This window comes from Grus americana, chromosome 3, assembly GCF_028858705.1.
Source record: "Grus americana isolate bGruAme1 chromosome 3, bGruAme1.mat, whole genome shotgun sequence".
Taxonomy (NCBI): Eukaryota; Metazoa; Chordata; class Aves; order Gruiformes; family Gruidae; genus Grus; species Grus americana.
The window spans coordinates 81,364,975-81,390,236 of NC_072854.1; the positions used below are offsets into that span (position 1 = coordinate 81,364,975).

The 25,262-nt window shown below is 41.7% G+C and overlaps 1 protein-coding gene across 11 annotated transcripts in view; it reads left to right on the forward strand.

Moving 5' to 3' along the window:
- Positions 1-25,262, forward strand: part of DISC1 (DISC1 scaffold protein) — a 208,207-nt gene that overhangs the window by 36,441 nt on the left and 146,504 nt on the right. The window lies entirely within an intron of this gene.

Sequence of the window (25,262 nt, forward strand, 5' to 3'; positions counted from 1 at the left end):
TGATCATGCTTTCGTTGGGCCTGGTATTAAACAAACTTGAGGTAGATTTGAGCATCAAGGCCCTCATGAGAAAAGAGGAGAGGGGGTTCAGTGAGAGCTATAGGTCTGTGGGCATGTGTGCCCTGGAAGCGATGGCAGGATTTGAGCATCTCTCAGCATTATGGAGGGAGAGGAAATTCTTTACCCAGGAAGCATGGTTTAACACTGAGTTTAAATCTATGGTTAGTGTGAAGTCCTATATATAGCTCGGCACTGGCTGGAGGTGGCAACTTACATCTCTAAATGAGGTCTAAAATATGAGGAGATGTCACAGCTAGGCTTCAAGAAGGGAAGGGATGAAGTTGAATTGTAGGAAATCGTTAGTACAGTTGGATTTTGTAGAGGCAAAGAAGAGTTCAGGAAGCTTTGACTGCAATGAATCAGGCCTGCATAAGCTGCGATGTATGTGACTTCCTATTTGTTAAAGCTCAAATAGCCGAGAGCGTGGTTCTGCCCCCCAAATGACATTCAAATGTTTTACCAAATAAAGCTGTGCTTTTTTTCTTTTTTTTTCTTCATGTTTTGACCTTCACCTGCTTAGTCTCAAGGGTATGAGTGACTCCTAGTACTGGCAAATGCTCTGGTGTTGTAGTGGAATGACTTTGAGCTGCTGCTTTGCACTGGGCTAAAGCTGTGCTCTTTTCAGTATGAATCCTGAGCAACAGTGAGAACTTTCTCAGTGGGAGTCACCTGAAATTAAATGAGTCTCTTAATGATGAGTATAGAGGACTACAAAGAGAAAAGATTCCTGCTGTATGCCATAATGTAGTGCAAAGCCTACTAGTGGGGTTTATTGATGAAAAATCCTCATCTATCAAATACCATTCAAGGGGAATAATTTCTCAGTCCTTAATCTGAGCAAGAGTCAAAGTGGTGAACTGGAAGCAGAAAGCTCAATAGTGCATTAGTACTTCTATTGAAGTCTTGTGTTTACAGGGTTAAGAAAGTAGCCCTGATGACTTAAGGGTTCTACACTGCTCCTGACCTTCTCCAAATGTGTACAAGCAGTATCTGCTACTCTGTATTCATAGGCCAAATGTCATGCTTTGTTGCCAGAGTTCATAGAGAATCTGCTGTCCTGTCCTTTCAAAGAACAAATAAAAGGAATAAAACAAAAAAGTTCAGCTCTTTAAAGTGCACAAGCAGTAATTAAAATCAAACCCAAATTCATATTGAAGTGTTAGGGGATGGTGGTCTGAAATATTTTAATGATGACCTTTCCTTGTTGGACAAAACACTTGTGAGCAAGAGCTGAAATTGCCCCAGTTGCAGGTGTTTCTGTCTTTCCTCCTCCTACTTTAAAAATACTTAGGCTCTACTTTCCTATAGTTGCATTGACTGACCCATTCAGTCTGATTATTTAGGGGCAACCTTACATGCTGAGCAAAACTATTTCATTGCTATTACTTCTCTCAGGGCAAAAAAAGGAAAAAAAGCCCTTTTCTTTTAAATCAAGCAAGGAGAAGGCAGGGGTGCATGTCTGTGTGCAAATGGCTAATGCCTCCCCGGTGTCAATAGATGGGAGTTACTCAGAAACAGTATGGGCAGCAAAGCAGCTGAGCTGTGTTTCACTTTCTTCTCTTGTGGCACACTTATTTGTTGAGTGCAGGAAAGCAGTTATTTGCTATGTCAAAAAGTGTGAAATGAAGCTTTTTTTTTTTTTTCCTTGAAGTGTCCTGAAAAATGCTGCTTTTCCTCAGAAGGGGCTGGGGGGGGGAGTGAATTCAGTTCCTATCCAAGCCAGAGCTCAGTTTATGTGATGGCTACAGGAGGTGTAGGTCGTGGAAGGGCTGGAGTCATTCGGGGTGATAAGGCAGCAGGCCTGGCTCTGCTGGACAAGCATTCTCTGGGTTGTAGCTTTAAGGAAGCAAACTTGGACTTCGACAAATCTGTGGTGAGAGATTTCTTGTACCTCCATGTATGCTTCTACAGGGACTGTGCTATTAGTGGTGTCAGCCACATTTCCTGGCCTCCCTTGCACGCAAGCAACAGCATCGTGTCTCCTGTCCCTCTGGAGTTAGAGGCCAAGTCTGCCTCGCGTGCTATGCCTGCTTTAATTTGTCCAGAAGCCCTTTTTTCACTGCTTTAATTTTATAGGGCATAATTGCTTAATAGAAACTTCCTCGCGAAGTGCCTCTATTTGTCATTCGGAGTGAATGCTGTTAAGAGCAACTAATAACAAACTGAATGGTTGCCTACAAAATCAATTTTTGTTTCAGAAGTTAGGAGGGATGAAAAATTAGTTTTTCAGAGAAGCTTAGCCTCCTTGCTCCTAAAAGCTTTCCTGGCTTTCTCTTTCCTAAGAGGCAGCCTTTCCTCTGTTTCTGTTAGAAAAGTGAACTTTTGCGTTCCCCATTCCCTGCTCCAGAGTTCAGCATGCTGCCTCGCCTTCTCTGCACTTACTGGAGTTATTTCTTTCTGTAACAGATGTGGGCAGGTCGGTGGCTTGTGTACCTTCCCCAGTGCTGTGGCAGGGATCCTAGAAGCTGGGGTGTTCTTAGCCAAGATAGATGTGGGTTTTTTTAATTTCTTTCACGTAAGTCAGATGCCTGTGGGGTTCATATTTCTTCGTCTGTAGGAAGATCTAAAGAGTTGTTGTTTAGGTATGTATAGTTGATGCCTATTAGTTCTAAGGAATGTCATCTTTCTCATGCATTTTTATATGATCTTAATTTCTTTTCCCCCATCCATTACAAAGATATGCTGTATGCCTGCCCAAAATTACCAAAGTCCATTTTTTAATATTGAAGATTTGTCCGTCATGTAATGCAACAGTACGCATTGTTCCTAATATCGCTAATGCTCATCTAAAAGAAATATTGCTAAATGTTACCTGTGGTGCAGAATTTCTTGAAGTACCCTAGGGAAAGCAAAGAAAGCATTTATACAGCCCTGGTAGGCAACCAGAAAGGCTACCTATACCAAAGCACACTGGATAACCTTTGGAAAAAATCAAGAAAACAGTGTGAAATACTAGAATTTTTTTTTTTCCCAATTCTCATCTGCAGGCCAATTGACTCTTGACAGTTGGAGGTCTTCTTTGAAGTGATGTGTAGCACACAAACTTAGCTTCCAAGCGAGTAGACAGAAGATACCAGGGGCCAGCTAAAGGTCACATAAAATACCAATCGCCCCTTCTATGCAAAGGGGTTTAAAGCAACAATCCAAACCAGCTTGCGGGAGGGATACAGAGGCTGGATCTTCCTTGATGTTAATATTCTGCTCAGCTAAGATTAACTAACTGCTGCAGATTTCTTTTCAAAGTTAGGGTGAAGCTATAGCAATGCTTATTTCTAGTCACAGAACGTTCTTCGTGGGAGCTCAGGGTAAGGTCAAAAAGTTGGATGAGTATGTTATCACTACCAACTCTCACAAAATTCATGACTGTCCTGCTTCCTCCTATCAGCAAGGAGGCCAGTTTGGCCTTGAATACCTGTTTGAGGAACATCCTCTGGATTTGGGATATGTTTAGGAGTATTATGGTGCGTTCAGTGCTGTACTACTTGTGCATGGTCTTTGCGCAGGTGATGCTTTTGCCGTGCCTGTTTTTCAATTGATATTTTAGCGGCCTCTTCCTTTGTTGCTCAGCCACTTCCAAGTATAGGCAGCTGCTTGCTACTGAAATCTGTGGGAATGACCATAATGAAAAAGGGAGTGTTAATTACCAGGGTAAGCCCAGTGGGAAATACAGATCTGTCAGAACTTCTGTACCTGGGTGGATTCTGTACTCTGGGGTTTTGCACTTATTCATTCAGAAATATGCTGTTTAGGGTTCCTTTCTGGCGAAAATGCTAACAAACAGCTATTTCACTACCACCTTAACTTTGGCTGTGAGGAGTTGCCAGGGTTCCTACTGTGCAAATTCAGCCCCAGCATATGCTGTTTTAAAAATGAAGATTTCCAGTCTTTCAGGTATGGGAATTGTGCACAAAGAAGAGTCCGTCCTGCATGCCCAGGATGATAAGAGGACTGTAAGGCAAGAAGCTTGCTTTCTCCTGTGTCTCCCACTCTGATGTCCACTGTTCCCATGCCCTCATCTTACAATGTTAGGGTATTTCCTAGCAGTAATTCTTCCTTCCACTTTGTGTTTTAGGAAGGTGCTTGGCAAGTGCCTTTTTGTCTCCTCCCAAGTTACAGGTTCTTCCTCTCCTGTGCCCTTATTTTATTTATTCAGCCAGCAGGCTTTGTTAGCCTTTGCTGCTGCTGTTTCTGCTTGTCACCTGGTGATCAGGACTTGAATTTGCTCTTCACCTGCTAATTGTAGTCTCCTGGTGGTGGTAGTGGATATTATCAGTCTGCTGCTGTGCTGCATTTCTGCAGTTGTAACTGTCTCTGGGCTGCAGGCTCCGAGCTGGTGCAAAATAGTCACTCTGCTGCCTCCTTGTAATCTGAAGTCAAGATTAGGGACATGATGATGAGGTGCATCTTCCTTGTCCGTTTCTCTCAATGAGTTAATTTTCACCAGACATGAAAGCTATTGACCTTTTCTTAGCAGGTGGCGTTTCCCTGCATTCCTTTATTTGCAGCAGCCCCCCAGGAGCTTGAGGAACACTAGTGCATGTATGAAAGGAGCTGGAGGTCAAGCCACTGTGCTCTTTAGCATGGGAGGGAGCCTCACACAGTATATTGGCATCAAAATTAGATGCTGGTGGTTTGAATCTGTGCCTTCTGGAAAGGATTTGGGTGGTGGTGTATGTTTCTGTTGTTTTGCTGCTGGCTGTGAATGGTTTGGGTCAGATTCTGCAAGGCCATCCTTGGCTCCTGACAAAGTTCCCTACCCCTTCCTGAGGCTTCAGTCTTCTATGTGTGATTGCAGAGGAATTCTGGCAGGAAGGTGTAATGGGAAGAGGCTGGGTTAAACTTACCCTTTGCTGTCTTTGTCTGTTGGGAGTGAGAGAACAGGACTGTACTTCTGGCTTGCTCTTTGCCTATACCTTTTGTCCTTGGTCTTGTCAGAGCTTCCCATTTTGGAAGAACAGTGGGATTGTGGGTTTCTTTTTTTTTTTTAAGCAAATATTTACATTGAATCATATACTTTTTGCTTTTTTTCCCCAAGAGATGGTGGGGGATGCATTAAACGTCTGGCCTCATATACTCTACTTTTCTTCTAGCTTCCTTGCTGCGCTCTGTTATTTCCCAGCCTAACCTCTCACCTCAAATCGCATTCCTTGAAACCTCTCTGCCCACTGTCTGCAGTCATAGTGCTTTGTGCTTTCTGCCATACTTTATATTGCAGCTGGCAACATTTGCACCTTCTTAATCATTTACATCATTGTTCCTTTCTTTCCTTCCTCCTTCTCTGTTTCTGTTAGTCCTGTGCAGTCACTCTTCCTGCCCCAGTATCTCCAGGAAATTCCCAGGCTGCCTTTAGTATTGGGAGTGGCGCACCTGTATTAAGCTACCATGAGATGTCTCTGCCGACCGGGCTCCAGAAGCTCACGCATACCTTTGTTTCTTACTTTCCAAGTTGCTGCCTAGAGCTAAAGCTGCTGGCGGTCTGATTGCTTCCATAGTCCTGATATGACTGCAGGCATGCTGGCAGCCTGCAGGCCTGGGGTTCAGCCGGAATCACCGCTTGCTCTAACCACATCGGGTGAGCTTCACACCCTGCCCTGATGAGAGCCTTGTGCCAGCCACCAACATGATTTTAATCCCGTTCCAATCCCTTTTGCCAGAATTGGAGGAAATCTGTACTCATTTCACAGCTAGGGCTCATTGGTAATGGATTTAGGTAAATAAGCCAAAGACTTGTTTATGTGTGAAGAAAATAAAGCCAGACTAGAAAAGGAGAAGAAGCTGTAGTGGTAGAGGATATCTTAATATCTAAATAAGTAATTTAAAGAGTCAGGTTAAATATAAGGACAAATGATGGTTTATTTGATTCCCAAAAGGAGATTTGTGAAACTGGATGGAGTGACTAGAAATGTCTGAATTGGACATGAGATATTTTTGCTACTTATAAAAGATTTTATTTCTAACTTTTTGGGAGTTTTATGTTAATTCTCCTGTCTAATAACAGCGGAGGAAGAAGGTGAATATAAGTTAGAATGATGACAGTACAAATTTTGCAGTGTTGGGGAGAACTTCTGTAGAATTTGTTTGAAGAAAAAAAGCTTTTGATCATCAATGAAGCTCAGTAACAGGGATATAGTGTAGGAGACAAGATAGTTGTACAGAGGGGCATATTCTATGGTTTTCTGAAAGAATAATGTTAAGACTTTGACTTTCTTTGGAACTTTATGCAAATACTTTGTTGCATTTTTTATTATACTCTTTCATGTATTTGACACATTGCCTATTGTACCTGATTGCACCTTCTGCTTAAATCTGTTTAAAAAAGTATTTCTGGAAAAGGTTTTGGAAACTTAGCACAATGGAATTTTGTTTGAGGGTTTATTTCTTAACGTTCATCATAGCATAATTGCATTAAGATATATCAGCCTGGTAATTCCTGGAGCCTGCTGAAGAGATTGGTGAGATTTCCTGGCACCAGAAGTGTGTGCAGCTTTCCAGAGGCTGGCAAGGCTGCCCCTGTAGGCCTTTCTCTCCATCCCTTCAAATGTTGAAACATCCAGTTGTCACTGCTGCAGGTGGGATCCTGTGCTGGATGAACCTGAGTTTGATCTCGTCTGGCAATTCTTGTTGCCTCAAGACTGGTTTTGTTCCTTCTGCTGATGTAATATGCCTGTGTTTTGTTGTATGTACTTATGTGCTAGTTGATTGTGCTTGGAAAGATATAAGGTACTGTCTGTAAAGTACCTTTTTTTCTAGTCCTTTATAAAAACCCAAACAAATGAGTGGTGTTCCTCAGGGGTCAGTACTGGGACCGGTACTGTTCAACATCTTTGTCAGTGACATGGACAGTGGGATCGAGCGCGCCCTCAGCAAGTTTGCTGACGACACCAAGCTGTGTGGTGTGGTCGACACCCTGGAGGGAAGGGATGCCATCCAGAGGGACCTTGACAGGCTGGAGAGGTGGGCCCGTGTGAACTGCGTGAAGTTCAACAAGGCCAAGTGTAAGGTCCTGCACATGGGTCGGCGCAATCCTAAGCACAGCTATAGACTGGGCGAGGAATGGATTGAAAGCAGCCCCAAGGAGAAGGACTTGGGGGTATTGACTGATGAGAAGCTCAACATGAGCCGGCAGTGTGCGCTTGCAGCCCTGAAAGCCAACCGTGTCCTGGGCTGCATCAAAAGAGGCGTGACCAGCAGGTCGATGGAGGTGATCCTGCCCCTCTACTCCGCTCTTGTGAGACCCCACCTGGAGTACTGCATCCAGCTCTGGGGGCCCCAGTACAGGAGAGATATCGAGCTGTTGGAGAGAGTCCAGAGAAGGCCACGAAGCTGATCCGAGGGCTGGAGCACCTCTCCTATGAGGACAGGCTGAGAGAGTTGGGATTGTTCAGCCTGGAGAAAAGGTGGCTCCAGGGAGATCTAACTGTGGCTTACCAATACCTGAAGGGGCCTACAGGAAAGCTGGAGAGGGACTGTTTACAAGGGCATGGAGTGACAGGACACAAGGGGTAATGGGTTCAAGCTGAAGGAGGGTTGATTTAGATCAGATATTAGAAAGAAATTCTTTACTGTGAGGGTGGTGAGGCACTGGAACAGGTTGCCCAAAGAGGTTGTGGCTGCCCCCTCCCTGGAAGTGTTCAAGGCCAGGTTGGATGGGGCTTTGGGCAACCTGGTCTAGTGGAGGGTGTCCCTGCCCATGGCAGGGGGGTTGGAACTAGATGATCTTTGAGGTCCCTTCCAACCCTAACCATTCTATGATTCTATGAAACAAAAAAAACCCCGCATTTTTCTGCTGCAACTTAGGCTCGTATAACCACTCCGGCCTGCAAATAGGCTGTGCACCTGAGAATCCCACTGACTTCAGTGGATATCAGAGTCTTTATATTTAGATTATGGATTTTTAAGCTTCTGCCTCTTCAGGTAGGAGACAGCTGGCCAAGGGCAGACTTTTACACAGTAATGCACCTATATGAAGTTTCCAAGTAAACATAAATAACATTCCCCAGAATGGGGGGGGATATATTGTATTGTGTTAATGTAGTTACAGTTAAAGCATCCACACCTCAAGAGGTATTTGTCAAACCCAGTGCTTTGTTAACCTAAAAGTAGAAGACTTTAAAATGATATTTTGTCTCCATTACTGAACAGCTAGAAAACAAAGATTTTGAGACTAGGTTTGTTTTCTTCTGGATGTGCTTTGCTGCAGCTGCTTGCAACCTAACATTGCGATGCTGCCATCATTCATAGTGCTTGTCACTGAAGAAACCATTATGGCTTTCTAAGGTCTTGATAGTGTTGTTATTGAGTATCTTTGAATGACTAGTTGAATTTGACACACTTAGGAAACATGCCAGAGGGTAAACCAAACATTGCTCCCATTCTTACGTGTGGCAGCTGAAGTGGCAGTGAAGAGGTCTGTGAAGAATGCCACCCTGTCCCTCGGCCGGCTTCCAGCCTCGTCTTCCCTGTGGAAGTGAAAACCCATGAAAGGAGCTATATGTTACTATGCTGTGCCAGATCTTTTGTTTTTTAATGGAGCAGTAATGCTTTGCAAGAGAGGTATGTGGCTTCAGATACCTGTACTGTATCTCATACAGTACTTGCTGACAGGATAGCCTGATTCTGTTATTAATGTTGATATATTTTCCATTAGCCTCATTCTGGAGATGTTTGGGTAGTTAATATTTATTCTGTATCTTAGGGACAGAGTTGCAGCCATGTCTGGTTAACTTTTTGTTTCTTTAACAAAAAGTTGTTTTTTCTTGATTTAATTTAGAGCTTGCTTAGGATGCACACAGTGTTTGGTTACATTCAGCTGCCATCTGGGAAATTTAGTAAGACCTGAGCATTGATTGCACGTTATGGTGAGAAAGGTCCTTGGGTTTGTGGGGTTTTTTTTGTTTGGGGTTTTTTTTTTCTTTTGAGTCCAGCATGTAAAATATTTCTACTACTCTTCTCAGTTACTGAAAAATTTCTTCCAAACTTGTCTTGATGATACAGGATCTGAATCTTATGTGCTAGTGTTCAATTTTTAATCTTTCATTAATAATGGAAACTGAGAGTACACTGAGTTGTATATGAATTGCTTTTGGATTGATGTCGTGAGACAAGGTGAACCTGAATATCTTCCTTCCCCTTCTCTTCCATCATTGCACAACACAACCCAGGCTTCCCTGGGTGATGAGGGTCATGCGTCCATGTAAGTCGGGTTGTTGCTCACAGCCTTAGGATTTCAGCTCCAGCATTAAAGTGGCCTAATGCTAACTTCTACATTTGTATACGTTAATTTTAGATTTTACAGCACACTGTTGTGTTCCGAATGATAGTGATACTTTTTGGAGAAGCAGGAAAAAGTTTTGATGAGAGAGAATGAATTATTATACAGGAATAAGGAGCTAAAAGAAAAAAATCACAACAAATTTCAGTTTTTTTGGGTGGGTGTTTTTTGTTTGTTTTAGACTCCACGATCATATTTGCTTTTTGCTATTTTAACTGTAGGCAAGCTACTTCAGTCTGCTTCAGATGAGCTGTCCATAAAATGGGTATATCATCACTTGCTGTACTACAGTCTTTGGAGTTTTAATTAAAGACTGTAAAGCCCACTGAGCTCCAATCATGCTTGGAGCTTCGGAGTTTACATGGTGTTATTATCAATAAATGCTGACGCTTTAATTTTCATGTTTTTACAGAACAGTTGTCCTCATGTAACTTCTTGTATTATAATTGATGTACTTGTGAAAGCTATAGAGCCTGTAGGTTAAGCTGTTCTCATTAGACTGTGTAGGCTGCAAGAAAATGACAGTAATGTTAGTTTGTCATGTCTTGGAAATAAAATGAAGGACTTGAACTGCTTTTTTTTTCTCTGTCATGTAGATTACAACAAAGTTATTTTCTGTTGTAGCAATTATTGGATGGAGTGACCTTTACCAATTTATGACATTGATGTAGTGGAAGGGACATTTTTCCACTTGACCTTTATGCAATGTGTTGGCTTGTCCTGTAGCACCAAATGAGTTGCAATTGACAGATTTGATGGTACACTAACTTGACAGGATCTTATTGTTTGGAAGAAGATATGTGTTGAAATGTGGAGCCTTTAGTAAATAACATGATAAAAGTTATTTGCATATCTTCTATCACTAAGGAACAACTTGCTTAGAAACGACTGCTGCCTAAATTGCAATTTGAATGCTGATTAACAGAGATTCTAGCAAAATAGTAATCAAATAGCGATATTCAGAGTAAAATCTATTGGTTTAACTCTTTTTCCTCTCTTGGTTGTTCTGTAACCAAATAACAATGGTTTTCTGTATTTTAACCTTGCTTCCTGTCTTAACACCTTTGTCCATAAAAGGAAAAGGAATAAAAGATAAACAGTTTTCAGTATATGACAAGGAAGACATGTCTCCCAAGAGAATGGGAGACTTTCCACCCAAAGATGGATATTTTTATATATATATATATATATATATGAGTAGCTTCTTTGGTTATTTATTAATATATTAAAACATACTGGTCAGATGTAATTCTGGGAAGAGAGGAGTTCTGGTTGTGGTGAGGAATGGGGAGCTATGAGCAGATACTGGGGTGAGGGTGGATAGTGTAAAGAGAACCGTAAAGAAGGGCTAAACCATCCCTGCCCCACTGCTCCAGCTGGGAAGTGCAGAGGTGAGCTGCTCTTCAGATCTGTCAGAATAAAGCAGGGAGAGGATTGTGCTTTTTTATGTTGGTTTTTTTTTTTTTCCTTCTTAAATATGTTATCACAGAGGCGCTGATTGGCTTGGCCTTGGCCAGCGGCGGGCCCGTCTTAGAGCCGGCTGGCATTGGCTCTATCAGACACAGGGGGAGCTTCTAGCAGCTTCTCACAGAAGCCACCCCTGTAGCCCCCCGGCTACCAAAACCTTGCCACGCAAACCCAACACAGAGGAGAAATTTAAAAGCAAAGAACAAAAGTCAGTTATCTCAGGTGTCTTGTTATAATCCAGTATCTCTCTCTGCCCTGGTTGAAAGTTCTGATATGTCTTGTAAATAGAATAATTCCACTTACAGAATGAGTAAGATAAAGTTGTAGTGGAACCCAGGATCTATCTGAGACTATTCAAGTAATGAATTATCATGGCTTTTTAAAACTATTGAGCAGCAGGATTGATAAAAGAGCAGCAAATACCATCTGTCTGATCTACATATTTTACCACAGTTCTTCTCAAGCTGTCCAGTTGAGGTAAAGGAGCTGAATGGATGTGGGAGGGGAAAGCAGCTCAACTATCTACTGCTGCATTTGCAGGAGGTATATGGAAGGGGAAAAAAAATGTTTATAGACTTGCTGTTTAGTCATGTTAATGTAATCCTTACTCATTAGTTCAAAGACAATCTGCTCAAACAATTTCAATAGAAGGGGATGCTACTGGACAGAGTCAAGGAGGGAGGCTGGATAGAAATGTTTATTTTCCTATGGTAGAACAGGTGGTGTGGGTGTACTGGCATAGAGTGAAATTCATAGCAGGTTTCATTACTGTAGCAATACTATTTAATGAAGAAAGTAGAGAGTAGTTATTGTGAAGCTGTATGCTACTAAAAACTTATTTCTTGCAGTGTTTCACTTGGAGGTAACGCATGCTACAGAAGATTGTAGGCTTTAATGCATTTATTTTATGTGCTTGCAGGATATGTCTAGAAAGCTCAGCTGCAGGGCTGGAAGCAGAACCTGCATCTGGTGAGCAGCAATTCTGGGGCCTACAGCAGGATTGCACTTGAAAGACATCCTATCTTTTGTATGTAGGTTCATATTAAAATGGCAAATCCCTCATCCTTTCCTGGAGCCACCTGCTTTTCTGAACCCCTTCTGGAGAGCGTGGGGATAGCCAAACCTCTCTCCCTGAGCTCGATTTCTATTAGGTGTTCCTGCCATTGCCTGTACAGGCCAAGTCCCATCAGAGTCCCACTCTGCTTCCTCTTTCCCTGGCTCTGATTTTCACCTGGCTCTCAGTCAACGCTGATACTGGTCTGGCAGGTTTAATTTCCAGCCTCAGAAAGCTCTGATGAGCAGGTGGAGAGGCTGCTGGAGGCAGTGTGAAACTTCATGGGCTTAGGCTGGAAGAAGGCAGTGAGCCTGTATTTAAAATTTTAAATAAGTCTTGTAGGTTGAAGCACGGAGACCAGGGAAGGTGCCTTGGCACTGCTGCGCTCCACTCAGTTTGAACGTGTGAAAGGTTCTTCTGTGGATCTGCGTGCTGGAGGAGGTCGGGCGTTTTTGCAGTGGCTGTCCTTGGGTCGGTTCCGCCATTCCTATGTGAAGGCTATCCAGCCAGGCCTCTGGCTGCGTTTGGTGGTCAGTGGGATGTTGTCTCATTTGTAACTGCTTCGCTGAAGGAGGACTAAAGTAGAATTAAAGGGCTGTGGAACTTGCATAGAGCGCCTTTTGTTCTTCTCCCTACTGACCTCTGCCGACATCTTCCTGTGCAGCCCGGCCTGCTGCCCTGTGTGCTTGGGGGGTAATTCTTAATTCTTATGCCTCATACGCTTCCAGGAGCTCTGTGCTGGGACAGTGGGGACAGCTGCAGAGCCAGGGAGAAGAGAGTATCATAAATATGAAAAAAGTGCACATGAAAGGGAGGAAGGTAGGGGAACAATGATTAAAAAAAAAAAGAAAAAGGAGAAAAAAAAGGATTCCAGGATCCCTTTTGTTCAAATAGGAAAGAGAGGCTGGGCTTTATCTGCTTTTGAAATTAGAAAATTAAGAGATGACTCCAGGAGGTAATAGTCTTTTATAGGGAACAGAGTCCTGTAAAAGAGCAAAAGGGCACTAACTTAAGAAAAGGTCAAATTATGAAAGGGATAATACAAGGTTTCTTATGCAAGAAGCAGTTCAGATTGTGTAATTACAGTAATCCTTTTATCTGAAGATCTCACACAGGTGTTAATTAAGCCTAATGAGGCCCCTATGGAGCAATTGTTACTATCTACGTTTTTACAGGCAGGACCCAGAAGCTTAAAGAAGTGGGGTTATTCGTCTGAGATCATGTAGCAGTGCTGTAGAATCGGCTCATGAGGGAATACGCAGAGCGTGACTTGAAGCCACCTGGCACAGCCCATGGGCAGAACCCTTTATATGAAACTGTGCTGTATATCCCTACTGCTTTTTTTGCCTGAAAATGTAGGTATGTGTAGATGCATAAAAAGAAACTGTGGACTAAGAAAAGTTACTCTTTCTGGATGGGCTGTCTTTATTATGCCTGTAACTGTGGGGTTTTTCCTTTTAATTTTTTTTTTCTAACCCTCTGCTTAAGATTTGCAGGTTCCTGTGATATTTTGGTTAGCATTCAGTGTTTTGTGAGCCTTATGGGGGGCCAGTAATAAGGAAAATATACCTACATTGGTGATGTTTTGTATGTTAATTTCTTCAATGTGTTCATGTTAGTCTTTCCAGTGCAGAGCAGGCAGATAGATTGTTTTGTGAGTTCCCTATAGGGAAATCAAACAAATCTTAATTGTTTTCTGTCTTCCTATAATACTCTTGAGCTGATGATAATTTCAAAAGAAATTCTGTAAAAGTACTGGTGGACGGACAAGGATAGGGAAAGAGAGAATTTTGAGATACTCTTACAATGCTTTGTTTTTAGGATGCTGGGCTTTTGAGCGAGTCATCTAAGCCTTTTGTGTGTTTCTGACCATATCCCACATAGTGTGGGTGGTTGCCTGCCTTGTATTTAGTTGTTTTATTCTTTTTCCCTGGCAGTGGAATTTGGGCAGCTCCAAGACAGCTTGTCAAAACTGCCACCTTCTTTGTGCCTGGAAGCCTCCATAACGGGTTGAATGTGGCGGGTGCGTTTACTCTACCACAATGCGTTGGTACAGATCTGTTTGAGGGAGAGGGTGCCCTTGAGTTGCCAGCTCTGCGCCCTTTTGTCCTACCGTATGGTCTGGATCATTTATAAATGACTGTGTTGTGGTGGAGATCTCAGTGTTTCAAGGCTTTGTTCCTCACATGCAGAACACACAGCTACTGTTTCAGGGGAAGCGTGTTACATCTGCTCATCTTCTGTAAGAGACTTGCAGGCCACAAAAGGGGAAATAGCTCAGCAAGCCAGAGTAATTTTTAGAATAAGAACCTGCTGGATTGGGGGGTTGGTTTTGAGTTTTCAGATGGTTCTAAATGAACAGCAGTCCATGAAAGTGTATCACTTCCAGTACGGAGTCATTATCTGAGAGGGATATCTGGGACCTTTGTTTGCTAGTAGGCAGCTGGTCTATGCTACTTGTGAAAACATACCCCCTCAGCAACATAATGGGTAAGAATCTGTTTTGGAAGACTTTTAAAAATAAAGCTAAAGACTGCTTGGGGCAGTTTGTCTCCCTTTGGTTTCTGGGCCAGTTAAGGGAAATTCTTCTCATTTTCACAAAGTAGGTAGGTAGTGCGAGGGCTGTAACACATGCGTAGGTAGGGAGCGGGAGAAGTCTTTGTTTCAAGGCAGTGCTTTGGCAGAAGGTGGTGACTTGCAATGCAATACGTTACACTGCTGCGAAGCTGCTGACACGGAGTACGACTTGCCCCCTCTGAGGTTATTGCTGTGAGATGCGGCTTTGTTCCAGTTCAGCCTGAGAATGTGTTTCTGTAGAGAAAGTTTACTTTGCACGGTGCTCTGAACCCCACAAACTTTCTGAATTTTTTACAGAATTTGGTGCCATTTTATGAATGCCAGGAAATATTGATCCTCAATTTCAAAATACTCAATTGGACAACGTGTGCTTGGGATACAGTTTCCGGGGGGAAAAAAAGAATTTACTGCTTTTATATTTGATATGCTATATTTTTTTTGCCCTCTGGAGTTGCAGGATCCAGCTATGCTTGTCAATGCCCAAAATGATTTAAATTGTTTTCTGTTTACCCTGTGTATGCTTTGGTACCAAAAGATGGTAGTTAGGAAACAAGCAAGATGTCAGTATTTGTACATGTAAGCCAAATAAACTGCATGTGTAGCTAAAGGTCAAACAGCTAAAAAGCTTTATTTTGTCAGTTTTTGTGTGGTTGTGCCCCACCAAAAGTTAACTTTATTCTAACCTTTAATTACAGTCTGGAGTGTGGTGGGGGAAAAGGGAGTCTGTGTAAATCTAGCAGTGTAGTTCGAAGTCCAGCAGAAATCCAGGAGGAACCCAAAGCACTTTTGGGCGAGAAAGGAGACTGAAGAAGCAGGTGCTAGCTGAGGTGGAGGATGTGGGAAGGGAAGAGGATGAAGGGGCAGAAACAGAGGGGGGAGAAACTGGGGTGTAAGGGTGCCTGTGTGCTGAGAAGAGGGAATTGGTTAGCGAGGTCAAGTTCAAAGGGAAGGGCAGGAAATAAGTCATCAGATGTTAACAGTCAGCAACTATTCTGTGTTTAAATGATTTCCTTTGCCATTGAATTCAGATTCCTTGAGCTGGTGGATATTATTGGATTTAATTAGATATAAGGAAGATATCTTTTATGATGAGGGTGGTGAAACACTGGAACAGGTTGCCCAGAGAGGTGGTAGATGCCCCATGCCTGGAAACATTCAAGGGCAGGTTGGAGGATGCTCTGAGCAACCTGATCTAGTTGAAGACGTCCCTGCTCGTTGCAGGGGGGTTGGACTAGATGACCTTTAGAGGTCCCTTCCAACTGGAACCATTCCATGAAATTTTAAAATTTGTGAATTGATTTTGACTTATGGCAGGTAAAATAGTCTGAGAACAAACTACAAATGTTGTAAACTGGTCTCTCTTATTGCTTGCTTTCTTAGAATATGGCCTTTTCTGGATGAAGTAGAACACTAACTTCTGGGTACTAGAGCAGTTGTGAATGGTGGGAATTGGACACGTGTTTAGGTTGAACTAAGGGAGTATCTTTGGTAGTTTTTAAACAGTTTTTTGTTTTGCATCTACTGATCCAGAGTGCTTGGGAAGGGTATTAGCTTAATTTGAGGGTAAAGTTTTAATTCTTGAAGAGCATTGGGGATAAGTAAGGAACAATGAAAAAGGAAATTAGGTGTATATATTTGAGATTATGTAGACTACTGAATGTGAGAGTAGAGACTTGGAATATAAGAAAACCTTGAGCACTATTGTGGGAACTCATGAAGGGGAATGCAGGGAGCAAGAGAAGAAGAAAAAAGATTTTCTTTAACCAAAAGCAAAATTCTGGCATCCAGGTACTCATCCATAATGAATGGACGTACAGTTTTCAGCTCAGTTACCACAAAGACTTCCTTTATCTTCTCTCTCCCTTTTTGTTTCTAGAGCAAAGCTTCAATTTCTTTGCAGTTTCCCGCTGCAGTTTTCAGAGCAATTGGTGTGGAGTTGTGTGCCTGCATTTATATTCTCTTTATCGTTCTCTGTGTGTAATATCCATTCTATAAGAAAGAATATTTGATACCTTTTCATCAACATGACTTGCCACAGAAGGAGGATAATGCCTAACTGCATTTTGGTTTTGGTGCTGATCTGTAGCTGGTGGCTTAAGCAGAACTGCAAGCTGATTTCTTCACATATTATAGTTCTTGGGGAAGATTGCACAATTTAATATACAACACATTTTAAAATCTGCACTATTTTCTTTCAAACTTCAACTTAAAGCAACTCTATACTTACTCATTGGTGTTTGTTAGCCTAGACTTTGTGCTGCTTTGTGCATTTTTACGGAATGGCTTTTAGAAGTATGAAGATAAACCTTTGCAGAATGCTACTTATCTATACTAGTTTTGGACTTCTATCACACACACAAAAATATCTTTCAAATGGTGTGCTTTATGATGGCATTCTCAATATATTCAGGTTAGGCAACAACAAAGGAGCCTTTCCTTTGTTTGACAGCTGGAACAAAGCACTTTAGATTCACAATACGTGCTTAAATAGAGCACGATACAAAGAAATCCCAACATAATCTGACTGTGTCTCTAGTTATAAAATCCTTGATATAAAAGCCCATATATAGTCCTTCCGATTTTTTTTTTAATTTCTTGTTAGAGTATTTAGAACTTGCTCTATAAAAATGACCGGTATCTCACAATATAGTGCAATTAGTTGTAGAGTATTGGATTGTTTAATTGTTAATTAACTGGCTTGTCTTCTAATCAACCCATGGCATTTATTCAGAGGCAGTGAAGAAAGGCAGATGTTGGCTTAGAGATTCCTGGAGCAAGGAAAGGGACATAGTGAACTGGGATTGAATCGTCCACAGTCGACATTACTATATAGCTGACAGTTGCTCATGGATGTGAACTGTGCTGATTGGAAGCCTTTACCAAAGCTCTCCCTCTACCATCCCCAATATAAGAAGAGGCTGTATTGCAAGCCACGGGAGCTTGGTATTGATTTCTGCTGGCTTCCTTGTCTTGAGGGATCTTTTTAAGGGTAGAATTTAATTCACAATAGGCATCTATGCCATTGTGCTGCATAGCCTTACTTTTTTAAAAAATGTGGATTTAGCCTGGAATCAGTGGTACATGTTTTTCTTTATTTCTGCACAATTTCATATGTAGTGACAGTACTGTCAGCACTGTGTACAGAATAATGTTGGTATCAAATAAAGTACACCAGCAATCAGCTTGGTTTTTTCCTTTAATGTATCTTTCGATGTTACTGTAAATGATTTTTATTGTAAAGTCATATTGGAAATGTAGATGTCTCAGTGGTTTCATTGGAAACTTGATGTTTATGAAAGACGATGAAAAGCAAACAGTCAACAGGGCACTGTTTATTTTGTATTGTGAATTGACTAAACCAGGAGTGATGTCTCCAAAAATGCTTACACATTAAAACTCTGGTGGTGTTTGAAGGAATTTACAAATGCAGCAAATCTGAAGATAAGGACTATATGGGATAGACACTGTATGGAATTGTACCTTTATTTTAGTGCAGTTACAAAGACGAGTAAGGGGTTGCCACATACAGAAAACTGCCCACTATTTCAGCAACTGTTATACATGTCAGGCACTTTAAAAAATGTAATTACTCCCACATTTAAATAATTGTGGAAGTGACTAGTTTATGCTGTAATGTAAAATACTTATGAAGCTTTTACTGTTAAAAACTTTGCTATTAAAAATACCATCAAAATTTAATGTTTTTCAGAATTGTCAGATTAAGAGCAGAGGAGATTAAGCTCCTTCTGGTATGCTGAAATTATTGTACATAATTTTCACCCATATCGTATATCTGATGCTTTGTCCTCTCCATTTGTCTCTTTGGCTGTCATTTGTTGATTGTAAATTCATTGGAGTAGGATTTTTTTCTTCTGTTGTCTGAGCCTTGTACAATTGGAGCCTCCATTGGAGGCTTCTCTCAGAGATGATAGTGGCAAATAATAACTACCTTGCGTGCAGGATAGTCACGTTACAGGAAATTGTAATGTAGGCTTATCCAGATAGTCCTGATGTGCCTTAAACTCAGCCCAGAAAGAACAGCTGTGGGGATAGTTCAGCCTACACCATTGCCAGGCGATAATGAGAAAGAAACATGGGAAAGCAAAATTTTTCTAATGCTGGCCAAGTAACTTAAGAGATTAATCACCCGAGTCAGGACTCTGACATTTCCCTCTGGGCTCTCAACCCCTCCTTTCCCAGAGGCATGCTGGAAAAACCTTTCTTGCTTTGTGGCTTCTTGCTCATCTTCCTGCTGACATTGAAAGTAACTGTACCTACACCCTCACAAAACCTACCGAGTCCTACAGCTTGTGCCCATAAATCACCGCTCCATTTCACTGTTATTCCTAAGAGGCAGAGAATGTTATAGATCTGAATGGCAATCTGTCAGTGGTATTGCTGCTGTGGATGTTCTGCGAAATAGGGGCACTGGTCAAAATTTATGCTGAAAGGCTACACTAGGCTTGCACTAGCACCCTTCTGGGAAGAAGTTTCATATACAACATAGTCTTTTCAGTGTTGAGATGTAAACTGTAGGTGGGAAACTTGGTGTTGTGCTTTGGGGGAAGCATCAGTGAAACTTCTGAGAATTTAGTGTTTTGTTCAGAGCCTAAATGAATGCTCTTAAATTTAACATGAATTAGAGGGGAAAAATCAATATCTGCCAATGTGTCAAGCTTCTTTTTATAAGAAGTATAACAGCTGAAATGTGTATGTTCTTGTGTTTTTTAAAGCTTTCAGACTTCCCAACTCTGTTGCAATGCTGGCATTCGGTACGTTAATTTCTGAAATGTTATATGTGTGTTAAGGATGCAGCAATTTCCTGGCTTATAACTCATATGGACTGACACGGGGAGGAAATGCAGAGCTTGCTGGGAGGCAGGGAGTCTGCTTGAGCAGTACTTGTAAGAAATCCTTCAGATGCTGTTCTCTGTTACTTCTCTCGCAGGGACTATTTTGAGTACCAGGTTTCCTTCCCTTTCCTCCCCCACCCGATTTATGCATACTGATGTCTCCTCTCATTGCTAGGAAAGAAAAAGGAGTGGAGACACAGTAGGCAGCTGATGTTGCCTGCAGCTGGGGAAGCTTGTGGCATCAAATGTGACATCAGGTCATCGCTGTGTGTTTTGGCTACTCTGATGCCTTGAGTCTGGCTGGGAATGCAGGAGACCTACTCTCTTGTACTCTTGTCTTTTAACTTGAGCACCAGAATCAGAGGCAAAGATCAATCTAGCATCTTGATAGGGTAAAGCAGGAATTAGAAGGGTTTGTCACCTGTACTAAGAGTACCAAATAAGTGAGGAATATACACAAAACAAAGAATTATGGAGTTGTAGCATTCTCTACAAAGCCCTCCCACTTTGAGGTGATTTCTGTAGCAGTTGCTTCTGACTCTAAAGGATGTTGAGCAGCCAGGAGTTTGATTTGCTCAGCTGTTCCTCAAGGTCATCTTGATAGATCAGGAGCACAGCTGGAGTGCTAAATTTCACAAAGTTGCCTTTTTGGTTGGAATGGAAAAAATTAAGTGGTGGGTAAGTGGGGTAATTTGGTTTGTGTTTTGTTCTAGTAGCCATTATGCTCTAGCCTTTTATGAACTGAACACAAACATTTTTTCTGTGGTACGCAGGGGCTTATAGCCTTGTCTGGAAAGCTTTAGCCTCTGCTTACTGGCCTTTCCAGGAGCTACTTTTCCCTCTGACTGCTGGAAGTATTCCAAGGACCTTGGCCCAAATAGTATTTTAGTTCAGCTTAGGTATGTGAGCCTTTGAAGGGAATCTCCCAGTTGTCCCGTTTGCCATACTTTGCTTTTGCTTTGTAGAGCAGTCTTGGAGTGCGTGGACTGGTTTTCTTTCAGGTGGAACAAAGTCTGAAGATGTGCTCTAGAGGTGTACCCGAGGGGCTCCAACTGCTAACTGGCCTTCAGTCTGTGGGACTGCACTGAACTTAGTCTGAAGCAAGACCCTCTGAACTGCGGATGTTGGTTGCTCAGTGCTGAACTGTTTTGCTCTGCAGATGTGCTCCTGTTAGTCCACGTAGTCGGACGGGTGGGCATAGCTCTGGGTACAGCTGCTGCTCCTGTCATTCCTACGGGCTCTTCCAGTGTCTGTCCCCAGCCCCGTGCCTTCTTGGAGCCAGCCTTGCCTGGGGGTCTGGTTTGAGTCTGCACTGGGTTTATTTTGTCGGTTTCCATATGCAGGGCTGAATGGAAGGTAGAAAAGGTTTTGCTCTGTACCAGTGACCAGGCTGCACGTGGTAAGGGCTAGCTGTTCAACTAAAATGTAATCTAAAGCTCCCTTTTACGTGAATCCAGTGTTCCAGGACTTGCAAGGAATATCTTCTACTCTGTATCTGTTTGGTACTGTTAAATAGTTAATTTATTCTTAAATTGAGAGCACACGCATACTCCAGTTGCTTGTAATGCCTTCATTTCTGATCACAGTATATGTCTTTACATATCATATTTGGATATTAATAGGTCTACGTGTTCTCCTGCAAGTAATTTTGCAGAAGGCCAATGTTAGTAATTGGGCTGTAGACACCTTGCTTACTAGTCTGTTCTCCAGCTGCATTTCAGGCACGTATTCAAGCTCTGCATTAGACTCCTCACTTTCTAGCCTTTGTAGCATTGCTTTAGCTGATGTAAGTGTCTCTGTCCTGGAAAATGAGTGGTGCAGTTTGAACGTGATGATGCCTAAGTTATTAATGTGCAGGCAAAGTGAAGATGAAATGTTTTGTTTACAGTAAAAAAAAAAAAAGGAAACACATGATAAGATCATCAGAGTTTAGGTTTAAAATTGCCAAATGGGTATGTGTTTATGTAATTCATAATTCCATTTTGAAATTCTCTGTTGTAGTATATTTTGGACACCAAAGCATAGATAGCCTGAGAAAAGAGAAGTTTCTGGTGGATAGATGTCCACCTATTTTTTCTTTCTTTTTTCTTTTTTTTCTTTCTCCTTTTCCCCTCAAAGCAGTGAAGTGATCTAGGAGTAGTGTGTTGCTGAGGAAGTCTTTCCTGTCTAATGACAACCGTTAGAGGTTCAGGAGCAGTATCAAGGTAATGGGGCACTTTGCACTCTGGTTCTTAGTCTCCTCTCTAAAGGCCTGCTCCTGTGTGCAGTTGGAGACAGACTGCTCGAAGACAGACTGTGTTTGAACCTGGGACTTCTTTAGTTCTTACAAAATAGCTAACAATATCTTTGCTGAGCATACAAAAACACTTCAGTCATCTTGGAAGCTTTAAGTTTTTAAGAAAGTGAATGCTGGGGAGATTACCTGGCTCTGGAAGTATCTAGCAAGTAAGAAAAAGATTTTAGGGCTGCTGTGTGTGATTTACACGTGTAAACCCCGCACAAGTCCTGGTTTAGATCCTTTGTGTTTTGGGGGGAAGTGAGGGAAAGAGGGATGGTTGTTTTTTTGTTTTGTGGTTTTGTTGGGTGTGTTGGGTTGTGGTGGTTTTTGTTTTTGGTTTTTTTTTGGGTTTTTTGTTTTTTTTACAGGATTGTGGGGCAGGATCAAATGGCCTTCTTTAGTTGAACTATCAAGAAACACTTCCATCATGTCCAGCAATTTGTGGAATAGCATGATTGATTGTCTTCCCACTTATCAGCAAAGAGCAGACATAAATAAACATAAATATATGCAGTATGTAGCAAATGATATTCTACCTTTACTGTGATGATTTTCTTAAATGTTTTTTAAATGATGATAAATAGTTTTGATAAAGTGAACCTTCTTTTCAAGGGAATAAAACTAATATCAGAATATGTAAAAAGTAGAGAGGTAGCCAGATGTTCTTACATGGTCAATTAAAAATTATGGAAATTGCTTCCTTTGCTCAAAGCTGTTACAAAACATGATCTTTAATGAGAAGAGCAGTTAGTCAGCATCTCCCAGGCCTGTACCCTGGGTTGGCTTTGAGTGTGATGGCTGAAGTACACCAGGCAATAACGGATTGGGATGGAGGGTAATTTAAGTGTTGACTTTTGCTGTTTGCACTGAAGTAGAAGCTTTGTCTAGGGTATCTGTAGGACTGTTACAAGGCAGCAAGCTAGCAACAAAATACAGTGAAATAAAAGGCTGGTAAAGATAATTAAACCTTATTCCAGATGCTTGTCTATAAAACAGTATGTGTTGAATATATTTGAAGTTCCTGTATTTAAGAACTTCCTCAAACTTGGAGACTGCTTTTTGCATGTAAGCTGTCTGTTAAGCGACTTATTTGGAGGTGAAGTATGGGACAGAGGAACAAAGTATGAAGCATTTGTGTGTGATGGAGGTATCTGAGCGCATGTGGCTTCTTTTGGTGTCTCAGTCCATCAGTGAGCTCTGGGATCCTGTGAAGGTCTTTTCTGTGTTGAAATAATGTATTTAAAAGACTAAAATGAAGGTAAAAGAAAGTGGTGTCCTTGAGTCTGATGACTTATGACCAGCAAAGGCCTTCTGTGTCTGCTGCTTGGCTGGAAAATCCTAGAAAATATGATGGGAAGGGATCTCAGGAGAACACATTTTATCTTGCTGGCTTTGACCTTAAGAACTATGCCAGAACTATTCCTGAGAGCTGTTTGACCTGAAAACCAACACTGGGGAGATTTCTTGGCTGTCCCAAGCAGTTAGTGCTCTGCTATCTCTAATGTTTTTCCTTACCTCCTTTACTGCGTCAGGTTTGTTACTGAGGACTCAAGTTCTGAGGAGAGGTGAAAAGCATTGTATTACTGCTTTTTTTGCAGGTTCCTGGTACATAAGAGTACTGGAAGTTACTCCCCTCAGTCTTTATCTCCACTAGATCGAGGAACCATGCTTATTGACATCTTTTTCACGTCCTGTTTGCTGGACTTGTGATCATTTCCATTACTTCTGCTTGATCCAGATCTCTCTTGAGGTGCAGTGCTGAAAGTTTGACTGAGATAAGCCTTATTTGCATGGTTCCCTGCTCCGCAGCTGACACTGAGGTGCCTTGGTCTCTCCCATCCACTGAAGACATGAGCCGGGTCAAACCGAGGGGTCTGCTTTCCAGGAGAGGGAACTTAAAAGCCGAGTGCTATAATGTTCAGCTCAGTGGTGGTGGAGTCTCTTGAGACGTAACCCCTAACTGCAATACAGAAAGGGTAAACCATCATTTAGTGCTGAGAGGTGATGAGCAGATGTGGCCAGCAATAGTACTTTTAAATTACCAGTGAAACAAATTATTTAGAAACATCTATTAGTAGAAACTAATTGAATTCTGTGTAGACTGGAATATATAAAGCAGGATGCAGCCAAGAATTAGAGAATGAATTGGCACGTGCATCCCCTCATCTGTTTTTCTTCTCAAAATAGCCCGTTTCTAGGGCCAGGAATGGTAGGAGTAGAACGGTGAAACAACTGGACACATGCACACAGCGTGAGCATAATTATGTTGAAGAACAATGACAACATCGTCGAATGGCTGTAGAGGGTTGCCACAACTCCTGCTCGGGGAACACAGGAAGCCCAGTGGCGAATGGTTTGAATAAAAGGAGGTGTTTCCATGTGTTTTGGCATTCAGTGGTCATTGATCGCAATCCAACACTTAGTTTTTTGTGTGTAACAGTGGTGTTTTTGATGGCTGTGTTTGAAACTCCATGCGAAATGCGAATGCTGATATATTTTTCTGGCCGATGCATGGACTCAGAAGTCTCATTTGGGCCCAAATTCCAGTTTCCTTGTGGTGATGGGATGAATCCGTTCAGCTGTGGTCCCTGAGAAACACACCACAGGTGTGGTTCACCTCCACTGCTGAAAAGGTGTTTCTACATTGCAAGAAGAGTATGCACATGTGTACCTGTGGCTGTTGGGGCAAGGCCTGGACCCTGCAGTAACTTGGGTGGTGATCTTTTCAGCAAGACCCTTCTGGCAGCATTTTGCACCCTAATAACAAAAACAACAGGAGCTTAACTATCCTGGAGTGGTCAGCTGGCCTAGGGAGGAAATCTAGTCTCACTAGTATGTTCTATGTCTTTATTCCACCTCAGAATGCAAAAGGGAGATCAATGCTAATGATAGATTATTGTAAAAATGGATCATTTCACCAAAGCAGCAAATGTAAACAACCCCTCTTCTTAAAATCCCTTTGAGGATAAAGAAAGAAAATAAGCAGTAAAAAGCATGCACAGATGGATGTTATTCTGATAGTAACATGCTATATTGAAAATGTTAGAAGGGAAGGAATGCTAATCATGCAAAATTGTAGGCAGCGAGGTCACGAGGAAAGTACTGAACTGTAAAGGTTTTCCATTTGTGGGCTAGCTCAAAACTCTCTGATTTGACTAATGTATCATCAAAGGTGTTCTGGCTTGGACCAGCCAGGCTTGTTATCTGTCAGGTATGTGATTTTGCTAGTGTAGTGGCACTATAGAGAATAGAGAATATGCGTACCAGAAATAATAATTTGTAATTTGAAATATGTTCCTTTGTTTTTTACTCAAGGAAAGAAAACAAAGGAAGAACTAACTTATATAGAGGAGTGTTTACTCTAAGAAATGTATAGTGTTATGGTACAGTCAAAGCACTCTCCTAAGGACCATTGTTATTTTTATTTAACATTGAAAGTAAATCTTTTTGTTAGATGATAAAGTAAACATAATTCAGGAGAGCCTAAAATGCGATAATTCTTTAATTGCTGTAATTGCATGTGCGTTTTCTGCTGGAAATATGTTGCAGAGATATCATATGTGATTCTTCAGTTCTTGACCTAATAATGCAATTTTTTAAAAGGTCGGACTTTAAATGCATAACTGCCATCTAAGATTGTTTTAAAACTGGAGCAGTGAAGAGTAGGAGTTTTCTTAGAATTGAATTCAGAGCTGTTACACT